Source organism: Mus caroli, chromosome 4, assembly GCF_900094665.2.
Source record: "Mus caroli chromosome 4, CAROLI_EIJ_v1.1, whole genome shotgun sequence".
NCBI classification, from domain to species: Eukaryota; Metazoa; Chordata; class Mammalia; order Rodentia; family Muridae; genus Mus; species Mus caroli.
Genome location: NC_034573.1, coordinates 60,576,319 through 60,583,044, shown reverse-complemented (window position 1 = coordinate 60,583,044; position 6,726 = coordinate 60,576,319). Strand labels below are relative to the sequence as shown.

Genomic DNA, 6,726 nt, shown 5'->3' with positions numbered 1-6,726 from the left:
GCATACCAATCTAACTCACCAAAGAAATGATCCCAAAACTTTTCCTTTCTGAGCCATACCTTTCAAAGCTTTCATTTGCTTGTCCTATATCTATCTGCCTTGTTGAGCAACATGGGTCTAAATTACACCCTTCTTCTCAGTGATCCCAGAAAAGAGAAGAAAAAATTATATTCTAACTATTTATAAAGGCTTGCAAAATCTCTGTTACGTGATCCAGAAGAAGACCCATCCTAGACACTGACTGACAGAGGATCTACATATCCACTTACTTGTGTTGAGATTCCCTAGAAGTAGACTTTAACACAAGGATTGTTCATTAAAATTCAGAAGAAAACCAGGGAAGTAATCCCAATAGAAAGGTAAATAAATGATACTTGTGTCTGAAGGATGAGTTAGCACTCAAGTTACAAATGGGCATGGGACAGGATTAAGTCCCTTTGTGAAACTATGGAGACAATGTGGAGCACACATATCCAAACTGTCTGTCAAGTGATGAACTTGGGGTTTTTATCTACCAACTTATGCCAGCCATGATCTGAGAGCTATACTTAGAGATTATTAATTCAATAGAACTTCCAGTGTGGTATTGTAAGAGATAAGTAGGAGGCACCAAGCCAAAAGAAGACTTCAAGGAGAAAAAATATAAGTGGTTATGTCTGGAAGTCAGAAAACTTTCATAAAGAAAATAAAGGATGAGAAGAAAACCAAGTAGCACTAGCAATGTCCGCTATGCCATTTCAATGTCAGTCTGGGAAAAGAGGACAAAAAAATGAATTTGGGTTGATATGAAGAAAACTCTATGTCCATTGCTCACCAGATAAGAGACATGAAATAGAACAAGGATTAATTGTGCCAGGAAAGGCTGATCCTCATACAATATTTCTAACTCCATGTTATTAAAAAGAGATAAAGATGATGGTTTGAGGCTAATTAATGACTGTCTCTGTTTGGCCTATCACCCATGTTAGAAAAAACTCAAGAGAAGTAAAATTTCTCAATACTACATGAAAGCAAAATCCAGTGTATGCAAATAAACATTTGAAGACTAAACATTCATTTATATGTTGTCTGCAATTGCTTTTACACAACAAAGCAGAACTGAGCAACATGGCCAAAACAATCCCAAATATTAGTTCACTCTTTCTTTGTGGACTCTAGAACAAGAAACTTGGAGGTCACAAAGTATCAAAACTGTGTAAGTAACAAAATCTCAGCAGTATAGTAGATTTAATATTAATATCACTAAGAATTCAATAGTCAGTGAAAGAAGTGGAAATGTTTTTTTTTAAAAAAATTACAATTCTATTAAAAAGATATCTTCATATTAGCAGTTCTATAGTTTTTTGTTAAGCTTTGAATATGCTCTGACTATATGATGTGTATGCATATATGCATATGTGTGTGAGAGAATGAACATGTATTCATAACATGATGTACATACATATGGAATTCAGAGAAAATGTTAGTCCCTCACTTTCCACTTTGATGTGTGTGATTTGTGTGATGGTTTGTATATGTTCGGCTCAGGGAGTGGCACTAGTAGAAGTTGTGGCCCTTTTGAAGTAGGTATGGCCTTGTTGGAATAGGTGTGTCACTGTGGGTGTGGGCTTTAATATCCTCATCTTAGCTGCCTGGAAGTCAATATTCACCTAGCATCCTTCAGATGAAGATATGGAACTCTCAGCTCCTCCTTGCCTGCCTGGATGTTGGCATGTTCCAGCCTTGATGATAATGGACTGAACCTGTGAACCTGTAATCCAGTCCCAAATAAATGTCCTTATAAGAGTTGCCTTGGTTATGGTATCTGTTAACAGCAGTAAAACCTTAAGACAGTGTGGCAGGGTGTTTTGTTGTTTCTTGGTGTGTATGAAAGGATGGCTAGACCTTGAGTTTCTAGGGATTCTATGCCTCCTCCTACTATCTCACTATAGTAGTACTGGGACAGAGGTTGCATGCAACCTTACCATGTCTGTCTTTTTGAAGGTTCTGATGAAGAAATCATGTATCCTCACAATTGTTCAGCACATACCTTACAAAGTCATCTTTCCAGCTAATTTAAATCTTTTCAACCTCCTCTGAAAAGAGAACAAGAGTCTCATTGAGCCATCTGATCACACCAGTTGCCACTCTCTCCCTTGAGTATTAGGAGTTTTCCTCTCTTTATCTATAGGCAACTTGCCATTATTCAAACTCATCAATCTTTTTTCCTTCTTGAAGCTCAATCTTCAAGAAATAGTTGACGACTCCACTACACCCTCTGCACAACTTGCAAACTATGTGCCACTCTTGCGACCATTTCCATACCATGACTGGCCTGAGGGCCCGGGCTCCAACTCCATTGGCCCGGAACTCGCTGGGCTCCAGTCCTGAGATTTTCACCTTCGACCCTCTTCCGGATGCGTCTGCCTAGCATCTGAATACTTCTCGTGGTCACCAAATCACAGCCAAAGGGTCCTCTACCCTCAAGAGGTCCAGCGCCAGCTACTAACTGAGGAACCCAACATTGCCATGAGGGTCCTCTTTCCCTTGATCACCATCATCTTCTGCCAGATTTTGATAGTTGAAAAGAGGGTGTTTGGCAGCCCCTGTCTCCGGAGGATGCTCTGTATTACCTGAGCCCATCTCTGCACCCTATTACAGCATCCGCGGTCCTCGAGCCTTTGAATCTGACCACTGAGTCTTTGGACTATGAACAGGATCTCAAAGCTTTTCTCCAGCAACTCCCGGCAGCTTTCTAAACGCGATGAGTCACAGTCCAAATAAATATATAAATAAATGAATAAACAAACAAACAGGCACCCAGGGTACCTAGTGTGTGAGAACTTATCTCAAACTGAGACTTCTAAAGCAAAGAGCTAACTCAGAACACTACCACCAAGATGCTGGTGCTTGGGGCCAGCCTGAGGCACCTTGGGTCCTGACTAGACTCACTAGGGACCTAATCAGTCAGTGTCTAATTAATATTTATGTATTTATCTGTATCCTCCTAGGTGAAGGAGGGGTGTGAGTATATGGCCCCTTGTTGTAACACAGATATTTATTATGATTTGTAGGGTCAGTGAGACAGAGTTGTGGGAGAGAGGACCCGAATGGTAGGACTTACAGCTTGGGAATTATTCTTGGTTCGGGGTGGTGTGCTGCATAGGTTTAGGGGTAACATTCTGTCTTCCAGAACTTCAACTCTGTAGTCTGTTGTAAGGCTTTGGCAAACCCTTGGAAATAAAGTCTATAGCCTTTGATGTCTTCCTGGTTTCTTCTCGAGGGCAGCTGTAGATGTCCATGGATTGTCAGAGTGTGGCTGTCTGGGATCGACTAGTATATTCGGTGAACACAAACAAATTTGATTGCCTGTTCCAGAAATAAATAGTTGACATTTACTAATACATTTTTATGTTTCAGATTTCTGCTTAAATATCATAAGCTAGTAGCAACCATCTAAAGCAGTTTCACTGTAGCAGCCTATGTTTGTTTAGAATATTGATCTGTCTGAAGTTGCATGTGGCATGCTCTGATTGTTTCTCTCTTGTCTATATTTCCATAATCATAAAATAGATTATGAGCTACAAGAGGACAGAGGATATGTCTTATTCCTTTAGCCATGTGTTCTTTAGATGCTGCAAACACAGATATCTAGAAAATAATCTTTAAAGCAAAACATGTGTGTTATTTTTAAGATGCCGAAGATAACACCTAAACCATACAACATTTAAAATCATTGTCATAGCTAGGTATGAATCCCGGCTGTGCTGTTTAATTATAATGTAACAACTCTAAGTAAAATTTGTCCTGTCTTTGAATTCCTGATATGTGACAGCAATACCTATCTATTTGACAGGTTGTAAGCATTAATAGGATAATGTCTTTAAAATCCCTGGGTATATACTAGGGTTCAATAAAGGGTAGCAGTTCTCTCTCTGCAATTATCATTCTGTTAAGCTAAATTTGTAGGCTTTTAAAGATGTAACTGTCCTACAACTAGGTCACAAAGATGCAGAAGTGCAGGAGAATAAAGGGGTTCAATCATCATCGCATGGACATCCCTGTTGCAGACCCAGGAACAAATTCCTCATCAGCAGACTTGGATCCTGATGAGTGACCAGGATGCCGCTATCTTAATACCATACCCAGAATATGGATGCTGTGCTAGACGTCTGAGAAGTCAAATATAACTTCATGTGTAAGAATCCTTTGCTAACTAATGATGTTTGTGTGAAATACTTCTGTAGCAAACTTGGAAATGATGTCCCTTATTCCCCCAGCAGCCCACAGCCCATGCAGAGTTCAGCACTGCAGACTAATCATATTCTGATGCTCCTGGTGCTTTTGTATATACTCATTTCAAGCCATTCAATGCCTTGGGACCTTAATGCTTACTCTAAATAAAGTAGAAAGATGACTAAGCCATCTTTTCTCTGCTCCCCTCCCTCAGCATATCTCATGAGGATGCATCCTCCTACTGTCTCTGGAGCAAACTAAGTTCTGCAGAGAATCACTCCATGAAAACAAGGATTACTCTGTGCTAAATAATAATTGGCTTAGAGGTTTGAGATTTGACTGTACTTCAGTGTGCCAGAGAATTAGCCCAAGAAATGAAGAGAGAAATTGGATGAAGTGGCACTGGATAATATAAGAAGGACTGGGTTGGGGATTTTGAGACCTGGGTTTAATACTGACCCGTTCAAGAAATCTCTAGGTAGATTTGGAGAGGTCCCCAAACCATTCTGGAATTCAATCTATAGTAAATGGTAGTCAAAAGAGACTATGTCTACCTCCCTTCCTATCTAATTTGTTAGATCACTAATTAGGAAAGAGTGGTAAGAGGAAGGAGGCAGGCATAAGAGACTAGGGGGAATGAACCATACAAAAGAGTGAGGAAGAACCAAAATCAATTAAGAGGAAGATAGAGGTAAAATGAAAACAGGGTCAGGCAGGAAAAGGGTGGGTGGGTTTGTAGCTAACTTTCAGAGCATTTTGTGTCTTGGAACCCAGAAGGAGGCAGCTCAGAAGATTGGTCTACGTGCTCGAGGAGTCGCCATGAGAAATTGTGTTAATGAAATTTACATGCAGTTTGCCCCTTCCCCATGACTTCTGCTGCCCGGTGGATAATCTTCCAGATGGGAGTGTGTCTGATCTCATTTTATTTTGCTTCCACAGAGAGGCAAGGACACTGAGACCATCTGTTCTGATGTTCCCCTCTGGATTCTACCCCACATTGGGGGCTTGCTGAACCACAAGGGGAGCGTTGTCTTCTCAATTCTTTCATCATGCAAAGGAAAAGAAAAAGAAAAAGAGAAAGAAAAAGACTCCTGTAATTCCAGAGTCCCACATGTACTACCCTCTTGTCCCTAGCCAATAGCACTGCCTCCTCCTCACCACTAAGCACACAGCTGGCAACAGTGCTGTTACCATGGTGATGATGAATGGCAACAGACAGTAATCAAGAAGGGTTGCTGGAGTCATAAGTCATTTCATATTGTGTTTAAAGGGACACAACCATATTTAAAATGTTAAATTACTTTTATATTGCCTCCCCTACCAAAGTAGTTCAGAAAACAGTTTTAATGTCCTTTCCCTCTTTTGAATGTTTACTTTCTGCGTTTATTTTTATTTCACATGGAATCAGATTGGTCCCCATCAGCACAACCAAACCATACTCAACCACTACTCACACATCAACACTTAATATGTTTTGGGAAGATGCATTTTAAAACAAGATCTTTCTCATATCCATGGCAGGATCTGAAACTCAAAAATGACACACTTCAGTTTTTACACTGGAAGTCCAAATATTATTAAAATAATCTAAAAAATAATCTAATAATCTTTTGGGAATTTGGCACCCACTGATATAATAGGTACATCTCAGTTAAGTGCAAAGCTTTACAATCAATATTTGCTTAGAACACACAGACTTGAGTCTTATCCATGTTTTCATATAGTGACATTGGCATGCTCTTTAGGGTTTTATAGGTGCCCAGGCTTCAAGTTTCTCTAGCCTACAATGTCCTTTAAAGAATTCTAAATCAACAACTACACAACAAGACCAAAAAGCAACTTAGTGTTTTAAGAAAGCTTAAATTTTGTGTTAGGCTCTACTCAATTCTATCCTGAGCTGGACAACACTCACATGCCACATCTTGGGAAGCCCTGACTGCTGGCAACTCTGTATCTTTAAATTACATGTAATTATATTTAGTTTGGGACATGTTTGTGGTGATAAAATGAACTTATCGTAGATTTAGAAACACTGAATAAAATACACAGTACTTCTTGAATGCAATTTTAAAAAAATATACTGCTTATATAATGGTGTGTGTGTAAGTGTCTGTGCCTCTGTGTATCTTTCTGTGCATTACTTTGTGTGATTTTAAAGAAATTCATTGTGGACTGAAGATACAGCATATTGGCAGAGCACATGGCTAATGTGTGAGGTGCTAGGCCTCGTCTTCAGTAGTACTTAAAAAACAAAAACAGGCAAAACAAAACAAAAACTTGTCACTGGTCACTTAAGAACTATTTGTTAAAATTTTGGAGGTGGATGGGTAGCCTCATCCCTCAACTTGAGGACCATGCCTAACCTTTGGTTATGGTCTTGAAGGGCTCTCTCTCCACTTTGTGGGGTATTTCAGCTAATGTCATCCCCGTGAGGTCCTGCCTGAATTGCTCTTGTCTAAAGGAAATACAGGAAGAAAGAGTGGAACAGAGGCTGAAGGAAAGGCCATCCAG

At 39.7% G+C, this 6,726-nt stretch overlaps 1 pseudogene; it reads left to right on the top strand.

Annotated features, from left to right (window-relative positions):
* Positions 1-2,275: 2,275 nt before the first annotated feature.
* LOC110292072 lies at positions 2,276-2,738 on the top strand (annotated as a pseudogene).
* The last annotated feature ends 3,988 nt before the right edge of the window (positions 2,739-6,726 follow it).